Consider the following 22,374-nt stretch of genomic DNA (forward strand, 5'->3'; position numbering starts at 1 on the left):
TTTCACCCCCTGTCGATCTGTTTTTGTCATTGGTGGATTAACACTGACCCCTACTGGCGAAATACTGATATTGTTCTTCATCCTGTTTATCCGCTGTTTCGTTGGTGGAGCTATACTGACCCCAAGTGGCGAATTACTGAAATGGTTTATGAACAGTTCTATAGAATTACGTTTTCTTTTATTTCTAGGCAAAATTAATGAATGTTTGTACTCTAACCCACAAAAAAAAAAACTAAAAAAAGAAAACTTATAATTATGTATATTTAAATAATTAATATGTTAAACGGCATAACAACCTATATTTAATGGGCTTCTGTTTTCCATGGGGCGCTAGACAGAAATTAGGCCACGCCGTTCAAATATTGTGATGGATTTCTGTTGGCGAGTGGATGAGGATCCATCCTTGTGAGTTTGGAGCAGCTGTGCCCGAAAATGTGGAATTGAGAGCCAAACGTATGGCGATGGCCTTACAGGTCACTTTTCCATTACTGGCGAAATACTAGTATAGTTATTCATCATATGCTTAAGCAGCCACACGCCATTGCAGAAGCTTTCATGCCGTTTCTGCACCTATCCACCAGGCGATATGCTTCGATGCGTTTTGCAGTGCTTCCCCACAATATATCAAAAATTTTATGCAGATCTGCTGATGTATCCAGGAGATGTAGCTCATCGATTAATCTTGGTGGTGCTTTGTATTAAAACACATCCAAAGCCGTCTTAATTTCTTCATAGAGTTTACTTGTACAACAACAAAAAACCAATAACATTAACTTCAAACATAAGTGAAATATTTCCATTGTGCTTATTTCACTGAAATACGCTTCTTAACTGTGTGGAACAAATTATATTTTTCTCAGTAGCAAGTCCTGTCAATTTCAAAATAAAATAGAATGAAATTTATATTCGAAATAATTCTTTCAGTGTCCTTTATAGAGAAAAAAGAAAGGTAAAGAAGCTTGGTACACAGTAAAAATGCCAGGTGTAGTGTCAAATAAAGAGTGTGAGTGTTGTTTTGACACCACACAGCATTAAATGAACATTGCCAGAATAAATTCCGTATATTTGCGTTGTTAAATTCCAGTGTTAATTGGTTGGTGTTGCTTAAGCCCCGCCTTCGCATAACGGGTGCAGAGCACGTGCTACTTTCTTTCATCGCGCCACCAGTCAGTCTCTCAGTATGGCTACATTTCTTACACGAAGGACACAATTCTTTCCTAAAGGTGAGTTAAATATTCGTAGTGAAACATTGTTTCGTTGGAAATGTGGTTTTTAGTTTGAGACTTGAAAGAGTGTACGATATTTAACCCATTTTGAATGGGAAATCCACCATATTCAAGCTCCCGTCGTTTTGTCATATCTAGGTGAATGGTAAATTTGAAATCTGTTATATTTGGTAAGGTCTAGTTGTTATTTTAAACCATGGATAAGACTTCTATATCTGTATTATTTGAAATATTGGTGACGTGTGTATCTAAACAGCTAACTTAGCAAATGGTTTTTGGATGGTATTTTTTCTTCTGTTAGTTTGAGCAGGACTTCATCATGCTATTTGGAGAAGACATCTCAGGGAAGTTTATTGCAAGATGGCCAATGTTCTACAAACCCAAGATCATTACTGTCAGCAAAAGCATTCGACAGAGCATTCACCTGGATGACCTTCTGTCTGCTCAGGAGTAATCAAGTGATTATGGTATGTATTAATATATAAATATGTTCAACTGTCTTTTCTATATTTACATTGTAATCATGGCTTGTTCTGATTTTATCAGAATGGGATAGCGACTTAGCAGCCATTCTCCTGCTGGTTCATCTCTTGCCTCCAACCGCCAAAGGGAAGAAACATGTCAAAATTAGTGCAACTGAGGCAGCTGATCGTTTTGTGAGGCTCATGAAGGTATGTTTTTGACATGAATTAATGGGCTTCACTTACCGTAAATTGATCTCATTTTTACAAGACTGTAAATGTAAAGTCGTTATTTGGCATTATTTGTATTATAATTTTATAGTTATTTTTTAAAGTTATGGGTGAGATGAGGGTTAATTTTATTACAACATAGAATAGAAAATTGGTTATGGGAAAATAATGGCACAAAGAATTGTATGAGCCATTAGAACTGCTCTTTTCACTTAAGCTCACAGGAGTTTCCTTGCAAGTCACATCCTCTTTCGTGGCATGCTCACAGCTAAAGGAAGGTGGAAATGTTAATTTGTTGCTAGTGAGGGACTAACACCATTATTTCTAATGTGATGTCTTTTAATATTAGGTGGGGACAAGCATGGTGACATTCCTTGACAAAGTTGGATCTGCACAGCCCTTCCTCCTCTGCGTTGGAGAGAAGAAGAGCTGTATTCAGAAGTTCTACATCATCCTTGATAAGAAGCCCATTCCTTGTGTGGTACAGAGGGACAAATGGCTGCCTTCGATGAACTTTTTAAGGCGCACTTTGTGTTTGCTGTGTCCTACAATGTAACTCTTCTCAACTTCTACACATTCATCCAAACAACAGTTTATGGGATTGATGCATCAACAACAAAGGAGAGCCCCAGAGTCAATGAAATCAGAGTGACAATTAACAACACTTAAATATGCCAACATGCAACATTTATAAGGTTCAGCACAGGAATTCTTCAACTTTTGTATGAGCTGTGCATTAAAGGTCTGTAATACTTAAATGGGTTTAATAAAATTTGAACTTTCCATTTCTGTGTATTGTTTTTAATATTTTTTAGCAGTGAATTTGGTTGATATTCACACTTTGTGGGGTCAATTATTTACCTTTTTAACACGACATAATGTGTTGAGGTTAACACTACACTGGTGTTACTTTTAACATTATATTTTAACACTAACACTGTTGTAATGTTAATGTGACCCTCAGTATTGTTGAATATTAACAATATCTGGTGTTAATTTAACAAAAAATGGTTGTCAACCTTTTAACATTTTGAAAAGTGTTACTTTAACACCAGCTGACTTGGACACATATAGATACTTTGTTAGTGTTACAATTAACACTGTGGTTGCTAATTCAGTACTGACATTTTTACTGTGTAGAAAAAACGAAAAAACATTCATATAGGGCTCTATATTTATGTCTCTGTAATGCATTCGAAAAACATGGATGAAAGAGATTCAATCTTACTAGTATTATAACCCAGAATGACGATGGCAGAGTAATATTGGCCACAATATTGCAGTAGCAGGTAAACATCATATCTCAGGCATAAAGAAGTCAGGTGATATGCAGAAGGTAGGCATAGAAAATCTGCAGATGTATTTTGTTTTGTTTCATTTATTTCAGGTCAATGTATAAGAAGTGGTGTGTAATATACATTGTAGTACTTTTGGAATATATATAATTGCTGAATTATGAAGAGTCACCTGCAAAAGTGGTAAAATACTTCTTTTAAAGGTAAGAATTTTTGATTTCCAATCATATATAATTATTGATTAGAAAGTATCAATGTTTCTTTTTTGTCAGTAATTTTAAATTTATATGTTTTATAATTTTGTAAAAATATAACTGTTATAATTATAAGGATAAACGCTTAAATGGGCGTTATCAATAAAATAACTTCTGTCGTCCATCACCACATTTATCCAGTTAAATTTTTGAAGAAGGGTGGGCATTTCTGTTAGTACCGCCCATTTCAGCTTTTTTCTTATATATAGGCTAGTCAGTTGCTTTTCGGACATTTTGTCTTCCTCTACCAGAGATAAAGAAGTAGGTATTTTATGCTATTTGTTGATTGATTTTTAATTGTGTTTTCTCTTTATAAAGTTGTTAACTATATGTTTTGTGCTTTGTAGAACATGGCAGACTCCCCACATAAGCTCCCTCAATTGAGCGACCCTGAGCTGAAAGGCCTGCAGAAGGCGGCCCAGCTTGCTTGTGTAAGTATATTAGTTGGTAACTAATTTTAAAAAGTATTTTGTTTGGAAGTTCCTCTCTGAGGTTGTATAGTTTTAAGTAGTTGGAATTATGCTAATTTTTTTTGGATATAAAAGCATAGTTGTGAAGTTTTAGTTTAGAAAATACAGTAACTTTCGGCCAGAGCGGGCACTCGTGAACTACAATGTAAAATGGAGAAAAAAAAGAGGGGGGAGGGGGGGCGCCATTATACTACCTTACAGACGGGGATACAGAATGAAGAAAGTACGCAATGTGGCAGGGAGAGCGAGCGTAGGACCAGGAACGAAGCGGTGGGTTCATAAAAGGTATAAATCATGATGGAATCCAGAAAGCTAAGTGCGAGGAGCTAAGTGCGTAGCGGATTTGTGTAGGTAATATAAATGTTGCGTTTTAATTTTCAGGGACGTTTGTTTTCGTTAGCGTTACACGATTTTAACTGTGTATAGCGTGCAATGCTTACAGCGCGTCCGACACTTAATGTAAACCTGACAACATCGGCGTGTTCTGTGCATAGGCTAGTTTTTTAACTTCAGGCGTCACATGCGTTGATATAACACAGCTTTAAATGTTTATGTAAGACTGTTTTCATTTGAAGTGAAGTAGTTACATTCTTTGTTGATATTAATTAAAGATACAATTTCAACATTTTGTTTAAGACATTCAAAAGTGCACAATTTCTGCTTTCCTAACATTCATCAATAAAGGGAACATAAATATTGATATCTAATAAATTATTTAAGTTTTGGTACAATTGTTATTAAAAATGAAGCAAAAGAGAAGACCTATGAATTGATAAGGCAATATTAAAACTCTTACATTGTTGTAGTCATAAATAATATTTCTAAATAGTTTATATTGTTTTAACTTTCTGTTTTTTTATAATTTTATTTAATTAATATTATGTTCAAGATGTTCAAGTTGTATAGTTTGTTTTGATGAAGACTTCTTATTCATAGAATTGTTTGAGTGATTTAAATAGAAAATACTAACATGTTTTAGTTCTCAATTTTTAATTGTGTATTTTAATGAGGGTAGCTGTTCATGTGATATGCATTTATTTCTTGGTGTTATTCCTGGAATACATATTTTTCACCACATTGTGGTATTCTGGTTTTTGTGTTCTTGTTTAATTTAAATGCATTACAATGTTGCTTCACAGCCAGGGTTCTCAATAATGCGTTAAAGTAACGCATCACCGACGTGGAACCACATTTTTCAGTAACAAGTAATGTAACGCGTTGGTATTTCAAATCCAATAATCAGATTACAGTTACTTTTCAAAAACACTTTGCGTTACTATCTTCTTTTGTTATTTAATAGGCCTCTCATGATAAAAGATTTTGCTGGGCAATTAATTGTCTAAAAAAATTATTGTGATAAACGATAATATTGTTTGAAGACCTTTTTACATTGATTTAATGGAAATTACATAATAATACATGCGATTTCCTGTCAAAGATAGATACACTTTACTTTCAAAAGACATACTGGGACTGATACACAAAATAAATAAAACAACCATAACCAAATATAAAATAGATTCTCAGTCTCCATTAACAATAAATGTATTTGAATAAAAACTATACAACATGAAGCCAAAGTGGAAATAAATACTGCATTCAACCAAAAGAGTGCAGATTTTGAGGTCTGTATAGTTTATTGCTCTTCAGTAATAATTAGATTTAAATAGAGAAGAATCTGACTGCCTGATGCAATAGTTCAAACTACAAGATTTTTTAACCTCAACGACAATCTTAGAACATTATTCGTTATGAGATTTTCACTTGTGTTGTGTATTATGGTAGATCGTTGTTCCTGCTTTGATGTAAATCAGTGATTTATCCAGACTTGGAGCTTAACACATTCTGTTTAATATGACTGGTAGCCAATCTTAAAGTGCGAATTCTCCTCCTGTTTTCTGAGAGGAAACACGGAGGGAATCCTAAACAGTTGACACGGTGCAACCCGAAGTCCAGCAGACATCGGAGATGATATGTGGAAACATGAATGTTTCTGCAACATTTCGTGCAAAGAAAATATAAATAACTAGGGCAGTAGTTGGAGCGAAATGTCTACCAGAAAACCCGGTAACTTTTCAGCTGTTCTTCGTTAACGTGACATAAATAGGTTCTAATAATTTTCATTCAGTCAGACTGACACTAGCCAAATGCATTGCAGGAAGATTGTAGTAAGGAATTGATTAATGCCTGGTTTCAAAGTTAGTGAACTGGACTTATCATTTTGTGTCCATTGTTGGACACAACACGGTTTCAATCAAACCGTTATAGTGAGGATTTCTGTCGGCTAATGTGTCTCAGGTTTTGATAAAGGGCCGACAATAGGCGACATAAGATCGTGCAGCACGCGCTGGGCATTACACTAAGAAATAAGGAAGGGAGGGTCAGTGGAGAGCACCGGAGTTGAGCCTTTTTTCATTCAGTGTCATCAACAGTAAGAGAAAAAGAGAGGAAGAAACGATATAGCCAATAATTGAAATAAGGTTGATAATTTTAATGTATTGTGGGATTAATAGATTTATCGTTTATCGTGACAGGTCAATTATTTAATTGTTTTCCCTCTACGTCCCTTGTTGTGTGACCGACAATATAATGTGACAATATCAGCGACAGTCAGTTTTCACATATTTGATATGTTACTATCTTCTTAAAGGATTTAATTTTTTTTTCTCAAGTTTTAAGTTATCTTGAGATGTTTTGTTTATTTTAAACTTTTGTTCACAAACTAAGCATGTGTAGCATTAACCATTTACAGTGATTGAATAGTTTTCATATTAGATTTTTAATAGCTTTTATTATTTATTGTGCTGTTGAGTTAATTATTAGTTTTCATTTTAAAATATTTTTAATAGTTCATCTTTTTTTTTCTTACAGTACCATTGCAGAGATACCTCTGTATCTCGGAAGCTCTGGAACGGAGTGTCCATGAGGCCTTCCAGGGATCTCTGGAGGCCATAGAAAAACGTGGGAGGCAGCTGAGGGCAGCTGAACAAAAATTGAAATACCTACAAAAGCAATTGGAGGATGAAAAAACAGAAATTATCAATCTAAAAAAAAAGAAAAGCTTTACCAAGACCAACTTGCTGCTGCTCAGCAGAAAATAGAGGACTTGGAAGACTGTGCTGTGTTTTATAGTGATGGTAGGCATATTTATAGTACATCATGTTCATTTTAGCTTTTATTTCTCTTTTATATTGTAATCTTAATTAACATATGATACAATGGTATTTCATGAGGTGTTTGTAGTGTATACAGAAAGTATTTTTTTGTTGTTGGATTCTTTATTATTTAGTTCATCTTACAAATACATTGTTAATAAAAGATCAACTTTTGATTAAAAAAATTATATTTGAAACTAAAATTGAGCTTCACAATATAAGGACATTCATTCACTAATTTAGATTTTAAATAACGATTTTATGAATTTTACCCCCTTCTAATCAGCATGTACTAGGTATCCCTTCATATTTGTTTCAAGCAGAGTTTGTTTGTATTTGTTTCTGTGAAGCTGCTTATTTCAGCATTATAGTCTTCTCTATTTTCTACCACAATTTGAGAGACAATATTTTTAATTTCAAAGAAGGATTACATTTCTTTGTTTTTTTTAAATGTTTAATGTTTGTTTGTAATTGTAAAAATATTTTGAATTTGTATATGTTTTGATGTTTTTTTTATGTTAAAATCTTTCAGATAAAAGGGATGCCATCACTCAAACAGAGGAGAGTGAAGATGAGGCACAGCACATGAGCTGGCAAGAAAATGATGCAACTGAAGATTAATTTCCTTTTTTGAAGTTTATAAGTGTTTTTAAGTTATAAGTAGTTTATAAGTTTATAAGTATATGTTGAGTTCATATTTGTAAGATTTAAATTTTTGTTTTGTTTTTCAAAAGTTTATTAATAAAGAGAAGTTATTGTATTGTCAATTCATTTATTTCACTTTTTTTCATGATAAAAGAAATTTACCCCTCTCGGGTTAAATGTAGTTTAATGTGAAGTTGAGTTAAATTTTTAGAGAAGGACCAAGTGGGATATTAATAGAGTTTGGTATAAATGTTCATTTTACACAACTGTTTTGTGGTTTTTCACGGAGCTCAGTTGTAAGGTGAGATTTTACTTATTTGGTTTCTAGTTTTACCGTTTTAACATGGATGGTAGGTAAAGAGTGGTATGGACAACACAAAGAACTAACTGGGTTAAGTAAGGAGCTGTTGGAGAGAGGGAGGAGTATTACGTTGCAGGAACATTCTCAGCAAGTGGAAGATTGAGAATTGACATAGAAAGGATACATCCAAGATAACATACATATACTGGCCAGTACAACAAATACTTGCTTATTTACTAAACCAGTTCAAATATATGAATTATATATGTAGAAATAATTTTCTTACTCACCTGTGATGTCTAATTTTATATCAATTATCAATTTTTTCCTGTTAACTGTAAATCCCTAACAAAAGTATCACTGCTAGAGATCCTCCAATTATGTATGAACATAGGTAGTATAAATTTAAAGAAAAAAATGTAATAGAATTTCAACATAGAATCCTTAAAATTATGTTACTAAATTAACCAAGTAAAGTAATAAAAGATTATAAGCTGTTATTAGGTTTTATAACGTTTTTTTTTTTAAATCGAGTAATGTTAATTAATTATGACTTGTTGAAATAGCTAATAAAATTGAGTGATTAGAATTAGTTAGGTAAAATATAAATGCTGTGCTTTTCTACAACTAAATAGTTGCATCAAAATTTAGAAAAGTTATCTTTAGTTTCAACAGTATTGTTAAAGTTAGAGATGTTACTTTACTTTCTTTACTTTCCTCCAAATATATATGGGTGTGAATGACAGACATTAAGTTATAATACTTTTTATAACAATGCTTTATAAAGGTCGGTATTTTATACCCTACATTCATTTTTGTGGGATGTTCTGAGTTATTTCAACAACAACTCAAAATTCCTTTTAAGATATCTCCAAATGAATTAGAGATATCTTTAATTAGATGCATTTACCACTTAAAATATTTTAAATTAATTACCTTCACATACGTTAAATTATGATAATCGTGTGTATCCTCTCAAATAGATGCAGTGACATCATTTAATATATCTTACAGTAACTTTCAGCCGTCAAAATGTAATTTAAGATGTCATAAATGATTATTTTTAATAAAGACAATGTACATTTAGATAAATTCATTTACATTAAAAATAGTTGAAATGTAGTTTTCTCAGTGAATGCATTTTTAAATAATTATAATGTAATTACGGACAGCGGACTAATCTGTATTGATGTTAAAATTGCTTAGTGTATATTACATTCTGCAGGCAACTTTTTGGGGAGCTCAACATAGAGGATGTTACACTTCATCCTTGAATTAGATTTCTAACATTTTAATAATAAGTAGCTGGTAGTAGGTTGGAGATATCTTAAATAAAAAATCTAGTTTTCTTTACTGAACATAGATTTTTAGATATCTAGAGTTCAATTACGGATACTCAAACGATAGATAATAAATGTTAAATCAGCCTGCCATAGCATATACGTATTTATTTTTATGTTGTATGGCACGTCTCAATACGTAATACGCAGTGACGTCAGCAAATATTGGTTGGCTTGTTTTAATTTTTTAAATCTGATTGGTTGGTTGACATCTTGAACGTTCTGTACGCTGAGATTTCAATCAGTCTTTCACAAACTGTTGGAGTGAATTGCTCGTGAGAGATTTCACATCAAGTTTGAAACCAGGAGACTGACTGCTGTCAAGCCTTTTCCGTTCGACGTAAGTTTTTGCATATATCTGATAAAGATGTTATGAATGTGACTTTCTTAAAATAGCGCTATATTGCGGTACTAATTTAAACGAATGCATAACATGACGTAAGTTCAGGCTATGTACCTAATATCTTCTACTGATATTAAATATAAGTTTTGAACACGTGCTAAACGTCGGTTAGGTTTCAACCAGAGATGTTATTGAGGGTCTTGAGCTAAATTCTGTTCATCTGTGTCGGGAGCGCGCTCCAGACACAGGCGGGTTTGTTCAAATTTCTAGTTTTAAATTTTAATCACAAGTTCAGGGGTTTTTATAGCCTTTTTTCTCATTGTTAATCGTTATTCTACTGTTAGTTCTCTCTGTGGGGCCTCTAGTGCTTCAAGTATTCAAATCGCTCCGTGCTCGTGCTCGTAGTTCTGCACAGACTTTAGGCGGTTAGCTCCTTAAGGTTGTTAGCTCGTACTAGCAGCTGCTAGCACGATCATCAGACTGTTAGCTCGTGCTCGCAGCTAACAGCCTGAACAGTCTTCAGGCTGTTAGCTGCTGTGTTTTACGGCTTTTACAAAATATCTGAATTAAAAGAAAACGGAGAGTATGTAGTTGTTTTAAATGTTGTTTTCCTAAATTAGAACAAGACACATCTCAAAGAGAACTGCTTATTCACTTTTTCATTGTAGATTTCATTGGTATTTATCTATATAACAGTAACAGTCTTTTCATTTCTTTTAAAGTCTCTTGTAAATGTAATATTAAGTCGCGGATTGCTCATTTTTCGTCTAGTATTTGAACGTGAAGTTACTTGTTTGGGCCTGAAAATAAGCATAGACTCATTAAATCACAGAATTTATCTGATTTCCAGATGCCTCGTCAAAAGTCCCATCGCCGGTCTGAAGCTGGAAAGAAACGAATGGCCGCCGCTCAGACTCTGCGTTTAGGGACATCAAGGCCTTCCAACGACTTTGTTCCACGTCAGTTTTTAGTTTAATTACATTTCTTTAAATTGAATGTCTTATTTGGATTTCAAATGAAATATCCAGAGTTCACAGTCTATATTTAAATAATTTTTCTTTCTTTTTTGCATTTCAATAGGGCGTGGTACCGGCTGGCGCCATACTGTGAGGCCGTGGCCAGCTAGTGAAGTGACCAACCACTGTCACAAGCTGGTCATTCCAGAGGGACTGCCCGATAAGAAAGTAAGTAAAATCAGCAATGGTTTCAAATAGAATATATAGGTTTAGTTATTTTGCTGTGTTTTTTCTATTTTAGTTCGTTCTTCTGATCGGAGAATCCCATCTGAGATCGTTTGCGGACAACATTGTTGAGATGGCAAGCGGCTGCATCCAGTTTGGGTTCATGTCCACTCCTGCTTGCGCAGCTGACTTGCGTCTCGAGGTGTTAAATGCAGTTGTACCGCGGGAGCCTGATGCTGTCTGCGTCATGGCTCCATCAAATAACCTTACGGCCAGCCGTCACCCAGAAGAAGCCGGAGAGGAATTTGAGAGATACCTCAAGGCTGTCTGTAGCTGTTGGCCGAAGGTACTGTAATCACTGTGGTTCATGAAAACCAGAGGTTCTCAATGCTGTTTCACAGAAACTGCTGCTCTGCATGTTTTAGGTATTTCCCTTCAGACATACATAAAACATGCAGAGCAATGGTCACTGAGGACTGTAATCGAGAAACAGTGATATAAACATCAATTTCTTAATAGGTTCGTACGTAATGTAAATTTCTAAATTTATTTTTATAGGTTTTTGTACCGGCTTCGTTCCTCGTTTGACCGAGTCCAGAGAGAAGCAGAACTTGTTTCAACAAGAATTCCACCGCAGGTCGGCAAAGCTAGGTAGGTATTAAAATATTTGTTATTATGTTCTTGTTTGGTAAATGTATTGCAGCTCTTTTTATGTTATCTTTTCATGAGTATTTGAAAATGTAATGTAATTTTTTCATGATGTTTTCAGGGATTCCGTATTATCCTCTTGCTGACTACTTCTCTCTGAACCGTCTTCATCTGTGGTGCCGCGATGGCGTGAGTACTTCTTCATTTCAAACACACTAAGGAACAATTTTGCATTTATATGAAATGTTGACCTTATCTCTGATTATTGTTAATATGTCCAGATCCACCTCAGTGATGACCACGGAATGCACATCTTGAAGCAACTGATTTGGGTGTTTTCCTATCAGTTCATGGAGTTGTCAGCACCACAGCCACTGGTGCAAAGTCAGGCAACTCCTCCGTATAAACCAAGGTTTGTGCCCCGTGTGGTTGTGAAGGGAGAGGAGCGTTCTCGTCCTGCTTCTCCACTCCCTACTGAATGGATGCTTGTGAGATCCGGCAGGAAGGTATGACATTTTGTTTTTGCTTGCAGTGGAAGAAAGATGTTTAACTTTAGCTAGTCATCCTAAAAATGTTATATGTGATCTACCTTTGCAGAGGAACCACTCGGGAGAATCAGACTCTTTTTCTGGTTCACCCAAGAAAAGAGTGGTTCATTCCCAGGTGCGTGAGGCTTGCAGCTATGTATAATGTCAATGTCATTGGTTTGGTAATAATTAAAATTTTGGTCTTATAGAGGGACCACACTCCTGTGGCCGTAGCGGAGTGTCCAATCCCGTCCAATCCTGTCCGTTTCTCACCCGCCATCTTGGTTGCCATGGAAACGGTTTCTCCATCGGCCCTTTCAGATGTTCACACAGACACCGAGGTAATTTGCAGAATACTGCAACAATTAGCAGTGTTATTATTTTTCTTTTTAGAAATAACACAAACCTGCAATGTTGTTTGCGATGTTACAGACAAAGCCTGTGGAACAGTCAAAAAAACCAGCTGTCTCAAAGCCCAGGCGTGTGAGACAGAAGGTATGTAAAATCATAAGTTAATTAATGATCTCTAGTGCACATGACTTTATTTAATTTTTTTCTCTAGGTTTCAGCTGCATCTCCTGTAACTCCTGCCATAGATGCGGAATTTGTGCCGGCTGAAAACACTGTAAGTGTTTTGCACATTAAAGTTAAATGTGTAGTTAATGAATGTTGAACAGTGTGAAGTGTTTTATTGAAAACATGACATTATATATGGATTTTGTGCAATATCAACTTCATGTTTTGTTTTTTGTTTCATTTTTGTAGGTCGTACTCAAGCGACCCAGGGTGTGTTTGTCTGACGCGCGTTCTGCCTTTCCTCGTGTGGCGTCTGAGTGTCCTGGAGTGGGGGCTGCCTGTCCTTTGGAGGTTCCTGCTGGCCGGGAGGTTTGTATAGAAATGTCCTGCTATTTGTATTAATAAAAAAATGTTCTCTCAGTGTTGTTCTTTTCATTGTAAAAGTTTCATCACATAATTCAAATCTCTTCCAAATTATTGCCATTGGGTTATGTAATAAATCTGTTGTGCATAAATAAAAAAGCATCAATTTGCAGTCAGGAGAGATTCAAACTTTTAAATGTAGATATTTTTTAAGGCTTACTTTCTGAAGCTGCTAAGCCTGTGAGCAGACTCCGTATAAGCGTAAGAAACTGGATGGTTTGATGTTTTTTGCGAAGACATGTACTAAAAATAATAATTAAGGCTCAAGCGATTGCTCACAATGAATCAATTTCTGAAGTAATTCACAAATTTAGTAAATAGTCATTAACTGGACTATTTTGGGTAAAAAAAGGCCATTTGCTGTAAAGTAAAAACATTTGGAGTAGTAATTTAAGATGCATTGTATGAAAATCAATATTTTTTCCATTTAAGCTAAAACAATAAAAAGAATAATTTCTCTGTTAGCTTTGTAATGTGTTTCATAAGCTTTTGGTAGAGAATCGTTTGATTCGCTACAGCAGAGTTTAGACAGAGAAATTTAAAGTTTCTTGTCAGGCAACCATTAGCCTGTGCTAAAAGCCATTACAGGCCAACAATAATACATATTTTAGCTGGAATTTTACTACAATAGTCTTAATTTATTTGGTTTACATATTATAAAACAACATTAGCACAATGTGTATATTTTCTTTTCTAATTTTATAGAAATATTGGATAATTGTAAGTTGCAGTTTTGTTAATGATATTACATTTAATGAAAAGCCTTTATCAAATGAGGATGTAGAAATATCATTTTTCTTATTTTCCATATTTTCATTGTAGACGCCTGAGGAGATGGGTGATTTACAGCGCGTGCAGACCTCACCCAAAGGTCAGGCTGTTAACCCCGTTCCTTGCAGGTGTTCAAAGGGGCCTCCATCGTCTCTTGTTCCAGGGACATTTTTGGATAATAATCACTGTAGTTCTCATTCCTTAATGTCATGTAGTGTTGTAGCAGCAATAAAACACAACATTTCACCCATTTGTACCTGGCAGACATCTGATGTAGATGAAGTCGGTGTAGAAGGTCAGAAGTTGGCGGAATATATTGCACGAGAAAGACCAAACAGGGGCCCTAAGCCAGAGTTGTGTAAATTGGTTGAAGATCAGGCTATTTTTGGGTCGAAAGTGGAAAGTTGTAATTGGAGACATGGTGTTTGGGACATTTGGTTTGAGCAGGAGGAGGAACTGTATAAAATATTAAATACGTACTTGTTAAGAGATGGAATGTGTATCCTTAATCTTCATGGCAACTATCTTGGTGATCCAGCATGGAGACTATTTTGTTGTTGTGGACTGTGGAACACGGATTCACAGGGCTTAGCATCAGAATTCGGTACCTCTGTAGTCGTGTTTAACACGTGTTTAAATGATTTAATGATTCACCTTATTAACCTCAGGGAATTAAATGCAACTGAGTATGGAGTCTTTCCTATTTCTGTACAAGAGGTGTACAGTAATGTGGACACATGTGCGGCAGTAACTGCTGACACACAGGCTACAAATGCATGCCATAGTGCAAGTAGCCATGTTGCATCACTCAGTGGATCGTTTCATCAGGGGGATGATCGGTTTAAATATGCTGGACTTTCAGTGTGCAGCCATAAGTGCTGTTGCTTTAACAAAGCACACACTGGACCGCGTTTTTTCATGGAATGCTGGCATATTGGATGATGTAGTTGTTTTAGGTGATGAGCTATACACATTTTTGCGCGATAACAATTTAATCAGTGGTGGAAGTCAGCTTCTCTCTGTTCCAGACTTGCCTAAAAAGATGCATGTTGATGGACAATGTTTTGAGTATTCTTATGGGGACTATGTTGCTGGGGATGTCGATGTACTGGAAGGAGAGTTTATTGATGAGGTGTGCACACTAGTCTTTGGGATGCACTCAGTAAAATGTGTGCAAAATATGAAACTAGCTTTATTACAATAAGTGGCAGTACTTGTGCCCTTATCAGTTATAATGGACGTTACGCTGTTGTAGACTCTCATGCACGCAACACTGGCGGCATGGTAGATGCACATGGAAAGAGTGTTGTCCTTTTCTTCAATACTCTTGATGATCTGTTTTTGTACATTAGAAGGTTTTCTGGTGAACTCCATTACTCTCCCAATTATTTGAAATCAGCGGAGTTCATATCGTTAAGATGGACTCAAGTAAACTTGTATCTGAACATGCAGTTGCTGTACCAGGGAGCAGTGGTGTTGTTGATCACACCTTTACTAGTGTTGAGATGAAGGACGATTCTTGCGGAGGACATTCATCCCAACTTCACATGTTAGATACGGATGATGTTGATGATGATGTTGTTGTTACTGATGTCCAAAGTAAGGTTTTGTATTTTAACCTGTCTCTGACGAGATTGCACGATCACTTTGTGGAAAGTTGAATGTAGAGTTTCAACGGGCAAATTCTAAATCTTGCGTGTTTGGGGAATTAGGTGCGCCATGTATGACAGAAAAAATTGTTGGGGATGGAAACTGCTTTTTCAGAGCACTTAGTCAAGCCATCAGTGGCACCCAGAAATATCATCGCAAAATTAGGCTTGCTGTTGTAAATCAGTTGCAAAGGAATTCTCACATGTATGATAGTATTTTAAGAAGTGAGTATTCCTCCATATCACAATATATTGCCATTTCAAGGATGCAATATGTTGGCAGTTGGGCAACTGAAGTAGAGATTAAAGCTGCAGCTGATTATTTTGGTGTTAATATTTTCACATTTTGCAATGATAAATGGCTTGAATATGGTTCTTTCAGTAGTTTGTCCAATCATGGTCTCTATTTGCAAAATATTGGCGGAAATCATTATGAGACGGTTACTTGTGTAAAGCAGCCTCAGTCACAAACATGTCATGGTTATTGCATGAATACAGATGTTTCTGGTGATTTTAAAACTCGGCAAGCTACAACAGAACAAAAAGTTACACGTATAAAGACAGTGAAAACTGACCACTCCATTAAAGAAAAGTGCGTCGATTTTTCAAAAGATAACCAAAATACCTTAGTATTTACGCCCATCTGTGATGTTACTGCTAAAACTCTGTGTAAAAATTTAAAAATAGACTTTGAAGAACATAATTTTCAAAAAGTAACATTGCGTGGGCCTTTGGGAAATGTGTGCAAGACTAAAAGTATTATAAATGACAGTAATAGTTTTTTCAGCTGTAGCGTATTCACTTAGTGGTTCTGAGAAAAATCACCGTAAAATTAGACTCGCTGTTATTTCACACATGACAAATAATGCAGAAGAATGCGAAAGATTTTTGGCAAAAGATTGTTCTGTGACAGAATATATTAACCAGTCACAGATGAAGTATGTGGGTCACTGTGCTACAGAAATTGAGTTTAAATCTGCGGCCAATATGTTAGGACTGGATATATATGTATTTAATGGCACACAGTGGACCAAATAAATCAAAAAGTAGTCATTTGACTAATCAAGCTCTATATTTGCAGAACTCTGATGAGCATTTTGATGTCGTTATTTGTGCAAAGCAAGGTCATAAAGCCTCTTGCTTTGAACTTTGTGAAGAACATCTTTCGTTAAAGACACAACACAGGCATACGAGGTCTTCACAAGTCGAGAAAAATGCAAAGCAAACTCTTTTGAGCGGTAAAGCCAATTACAGTTCTTCTATGTATCTAAGACAAAAAAAGAATCAAATAAATACCGTAAAATATAGAACGAAACTGGCATATAGGCAAAAAATAAAATTTAATAAAAGAAATACATATGCAAAAAATTTGCTATACAAGGAACAAAAGAAAAAATGGATATAAATAGTATTGTGAAGATAAGACTTACCAAAAACGGCTTCAGAAAAAGAGCATTACTAAGTATAAAAAAGACAACTGGCATCGTGAAAAAATTAAGCAAATGAGCATTGCTAAATATAATACGGATATTTTTCATCGCGAAAAATTAAAGCAAATGAGCATTGCTAAATATAATACGGATATTTTTCATCGCGAAAAATTAAAGCAAATGAGCATTGCTAAATATAATACGGATATTTTTCATCGCGAAAAATTAAAGCAAATGAGCATTGCTAAATATAATACGGATATTTTTCATCGCGAAAAATTAAAGCAAATGAGCATTGCTAAATATAAAACGGATATTTTTCATTGCGAAAAATTAAAGCAAATGAGCATTGCCAAGTATAAAAACGACATGACTCACAGAAAAAAAGTTAAACAGTTAAGTAGAAAGCAATACCTTGATCCACAACATAAGATCCACATAATATCAAATATAGAGCGAAAAAGACGTGACATTAAAATAAAGTTGAAGGAATTTGATTTTGTTGTTGCGCAATTTATAGACAAAGTAAAAGAGGGGCCTAATTTTGTGTGTTGCGTGTGCTTTCGGTTGTTATTCAAACATCAAGTCTTGAATTGTCACAAAGATTCCTACAGAAAAACTAAAGAAATGTCTCTAATTGCAGATAAATGTATAAGTGATGATTATTTGCATATATGTAGTAATGCCTGCATATCACCATGCAATCTCCAAACCTGTCGAAATAAGTTATATATCTGTTACTGTTGCCATTACAAAATTAGGAAAGGTCAAATGCCACCAGAAAGTTCATGCAATAATTTGACTGTTGATGACATCCCACCTCAGTTGGCATGTTTGAATAGTTTGGAGCAACATTTAATAGCTTTACATATACCATTTATGAAGATGTTGGCTTTACCCAAAGGTGGCCAGAATGGCGTGCATGGTCCGGTTACTTGTGTCCCTGCAAATGTTGCTGAAACCTGCAGTTTGCTACCACGTAGTAATATGGAAGGATCTTTGTTACCTGTTAAGTTAAAGCGTAAATTAACATATAAAGGTCATTATGATTATCAATATGTTGACTCAATGCATGTCCAGGAAGCTCTTTGGTACTTGAAACATTGTAACTTGCATTATAAAAATGTGGAGTTCAATGAATCTTGGATCAATGAGTTTTCTCAGGAAGATAATAATTCTGTTTTAAACAGTAATATTGTTAAAGAAGAAGATGACGTGTCCATAGATGACAATGATGATGACCTTTTACATGACAGACAGCAACACTGCATGTTCCAGGACACTTGTCTTATGCCCGTAGATGTAGGACAAGAAGCGTTGGATTTATATGTTGACAACGTGTTGAATGTAGCACCGAGTGAAAATAATAACCCTATAAAACTGCTTTCTGATTGTACTAATGAAGCAAAATGTTTTCCTGTATTGTTCCCATCAGGTTTTAACACATACCATGAAAAGCGGCAGTATCGTTTAACTTTGAGTCGTTATTTTAATAACAGGCTTCTTCATGCTGATGGTAGATTTGCACGTAATGTGGAATATATATTCTTTGCTCAATACATGTCGGAACTTGAGCAGGTTGTCTCTAAAGTCTCAATAGCTTTACGTAAAGGATCAAGTTCTACACCTCAAAATATGACTGAGGTTCTGAAGAATGACCAGTCTATAAATAAGTTGTTGGAGTTTGACGATGGGTATCGTTTCTTGAAACCCATTCGAGGCACACCAGCTTTCTGGCAGACGGCTCAACGCGACTTGCTAGCTTGTGTTAGAATGTTGGGGAAACCCACATGGTTTGCCTCGTTTTCTTCTGCAGATATGAGATGGACTAATCTGCTTTATAGCATCTTAAAGCAGGAAGGCCGAATGGAGACTTTGGAACAGTTGCAATGGGCAGATAAGTGTGAATTGTTGCGTCGAAACCCTGTTACTGCTGCTAGAATGTTTGATTTTAGATGGCATGTTTTTGTAAGAGAAGTCCTCATGTCTCCTGCCAATCCCATTGGAAAAATTGAAGACTACTATTATCGGGTCGAATTTCAGCAGCGTGGGTCTCCTCATTGCCATTGCCTTTTTTGGATTGCTGGTGCTCCAATTTTGGACAAAAATACAGATGAAGAGGTTATTGCATTTATTGATGAGTATGTTACATGTGAAATTCCATCTGAAGAAGATGCGTTGTCTGAAGTAGTTACATCTGTACAACAGCATTCAAAACGACATTCAAAAACTTGTAAAAAAAAAAAAAACTGTTTGCCGATTTAATTTCCCTCGGCCTGCATCTTGTCGCACTTTTATTTGTCGTGGCGAAAAATATCAAGATCCAGTCAAGACTTGTAAATGCAATTTGGATAAAACTGATGGTAGTGCAGATTGTGAATGTCTTAACAATAAGAGAGGTCCAGAACAAATGGACAGTGATGCAGCAAGCAATATTTTAACAAGGATAAAAAATGCCATTTCAGATGAAAACTGTCCATATAATACTGTGGAAGAAATGTTTGAGGGCTTGTGCATCAGTCAAGGCTTATTTGAAACGGCATATAAACGATCTAGTAGGAATACACATGTGGTGTTGAAAAGGCAAATTAACGAAGTCTGGATTAATCAATATAGTAGATCGCTGTTAAAAGCTTGGAATGCAAATATTGATATCCAGTATTGTGTTGATGCATATGCATGTTGTGTTTATATTGTTTCTTATATGTCAAAAAGTGAACGTGAAGTTGGTCTTCTTCTGGGAAATGCACAGAGAGAAGCAGCAAAAGACGGTAATCTCAGTGCTAAAGAGGCTTTAAAGAAACTTGGTAGTGTCTATTTGCATAATCGTGATGTTTGTGCTCAGGAAGCAGTTTATAGACTCACAAACATGCATTTAAAGGAATGTTCCCGGAAAGTTGTTTTTATTCCAACGGGTGATAATATCGTGAAAATGAGTTTGCCCATTTCTGTTTTAAAACAAAAAGCTGCATTACAGGATCTTACCCAAGAAGATATGTGGATGACTGGAATCGTTGACCGCTATAAAAATAGACCAAATGATGGTGTGTTTTCTGATATGTGCCTGGCTAAGTTTGCTTCAGAGTATCGCGTTTTGGCTAAAAGTCAGAAGTGTAAAAATTCAGTAAAATTGAATAAGGATTTTGGATTTGTTGTGAAAAGAACTCGGACAAAACCAGCAGTTGTTCGATATGCGCGTTTCTCTGAAACAAAAGAGCCAGAAAAGTTTCATCAAAGCATAATGCAGCTATTTATGCCTTATCGCTTTGATCATGAACTGAAACCTGCACATTTTGAAACCTTTGGTGACTTTTATAGAACCGGTGTAATTAGGTTTGTTGATGGAACAGCACATTCAGTAAAGGCTGTTGTGGATTTAAATAGAAGTGAATTTGAGTTGGAATCTGATCATTATGAGGCTGTGGACAATATTACTGGTGATGTTATGCTTGAAGATGCATGGGCTGAACTTTGTCCTGAGGTTGAATTGGAACGATTGGAGTGTGTGGAATTACAAAAGAAAGACAAATAGAAAACACTGATCAAGAACAAATCCCAGATTTAAGTTTGCAGTTTAAAGAGTCTTCAGTATTTGAGAAGAAAAAAATTACGAGAAATGAAGGCCTTTCATTGATTAGATCTTTGAATGAAAAACAACTCGCTGTTTTTTATCAAATCAGGCAGTGGTGTTTAGCTAAAGTTAATGGGAAAAATCCTGAACCGCTGCATGTTTTTATTACAGGTGGTGCTGGCACAGGAAAAAGTCATTTAATAAGGGCAATTGAATATGAATCAAAACGATTATTGTCCACTGTGTGTCAGTATCCTGACAACACATGCGTACTCCTGACAGCTCCCACCGGCATCGCTGCATATAATTTACAAGCAACCACAATCCACACCACATTTTCTATTGGTAAAGATGTTCGGTTACCGTACACTCCTCTGGGCGAAGAAAAGCTAAATTCCTTGCGTGTCAAATATTGTGATCTCCAGCTTCTTATTATAGATGAAATATCAATGGTTGATCACAATCTGTTATCATATGTTCATGGTCGTTTGCGTCAGATAAAACAAAACGTAAAATCATATGGAAATATTAGTATAATTCTGGTAGGTGATTTCTATCAACTTCCTCCCGTTAAAGGGAAGGCACTATATTGTGATGGTGTTGCCACAAATATATGGTCAGATTTATTTAAAATTGTAGAGTTAACTGAAATAGTTAGACAAAAAGATGCTCTGTTTTCTCAACTGCTAAACCGGATGAGAACACGCTCTAAAGGCACACCACTATTATCTGATGATTTACAGATTTTAAAACGTTGTGAAACTGGTGAGGTCAGCTCAGCCTTGCACATATTTGCTACCAATAAACAAGTAAATGAGCACAATATTCATCGTTTATATGAGACCTGTCCTGAATTTGTAAGTATTGGGGCACAGGATTATGTAAACGATAAAAAAACAGGAAAATTGAGGTTGTTGGAAGGACATCATGCGAGAGCTTCAAATACTTGTTTAGCAGAAGTGTTGTTATTGGGTAAAGGAGCACGTGTTATGTTGTGTAAAAATGTGGATGTTGTTGATGGTTTGGTTAATGGTGTTTGTGGTACTGTTACAGAAATATTAATACCAGAAAAGGACAAGTTTCCTAAAGTGGTCTATGTTAAATTTGATGATGATCGTGTAGGCGTGCAGAAGAGGAAGAGCTGCCACTATGCATCATCAGATTTGGCTGGGTCCACACCCATTGGACCTGAGGAGGAGAAAGCCACTGTTAAAGGTGGCTTGCGTCGACAATTTCCTCTCAAATTGGCATGGGCATGTACAGTACACAAAGTTCAAGGACTAACTGTTAATGAAGCAGTTGTTTCTTTTCGTAAAATATTTTCACCGGGACAGGCTTATGTTGCTATAAGTCGTGTAAGAACTCTTTCAGGGTTGACAATTCAAGATTTTGATGAAAAAAGGATATATTGTAAGGACGACATTTTGGTTGCACTTCAGAGTATGACGCCTCTTTTAAGTGGATCAATTCAATGTGATCGCTTTAACACATCTGTTTTTACTGTATTCCTCATGAATGTGCAAAGTTTAAATCGGCATGTAAAAGATTTGGCCTCTTATACTGAACATTGGAAACCTGCATGCATTGCTGTTACAGAAACATGGATTTCTTCAACCCATACAGATACAGTAAAAATAGATGGTTACAGTTTCACTAACCGTCCAAGATGTTTGTCGTATTCTACCAGACATCCCGAATTGATTGCGTTGCAAGACCAACAGCATGGTGGTGTTGGCATCTATTGTGCAGAAAATGTAGAATTTAATGTACTGCAGCAACCAGAGCTGAATTTGGAGTGTTTAGTTTATCGGTTTAGTAGTCTTAACATGGTTCTTGGGGTAATTTACCGACCACCACTATATCCTCTTTCACTATTTAAAAAGAATTTGGGAAAGTTACTTGATTGGCTTGAGAAACAAAGTGAAACAATAGCACTG

General features: G+C 35.6%; 1 long non-coding RNA gene and 1 pseudogene across 1 annotated transcript; both read left to right on the plus strand.

Annotated features, from left to right (window-relative positions):
- Positions 1–1,458: 1,458 nt before the first annotated feature.
- LOC129367201 (uncharacterized) lies at positions 1,459–2,672 on the plus strand. Its single transcript, XR_008606685.1, has 3 exons — positions 1,459–1,693; positions 1,773–1,897; positions 2,268–2,672. It is a non-coding gene; the product is annotated as an uncharacterized LOC129367201 (long non-coding RNA).
- A 6,964-nt stretch (positions 2,673–9,636) lies between these two features.
- On the plus strand, positions 9,637–19,131 carry LOC129366892 (uncharacterized; annotated as a pseudogene).
- Positions 19,132–22,374: the final 3,243 nt, after the last annotated feature.

The sequence above is a fragment of the Poeciliopsis prolifica genome, unplaced genomic scaffold (genome assembly GCF_027474105.1).
Source record: "Poeciliopsis prolifica strain line A6 unplaced genomic scaffold, Auburn_PproV2 SCAFFOLD016, whole genome shotgun sequence".
Classification (NCBI taxonomy): domain Eukaryota; kingdom Metazoa; phylum Chordata; class Actinopteri; order Cyprinodontiformes; family Poeciliidae; genus Poeciliopsis; species Poeciliopsis prolifica.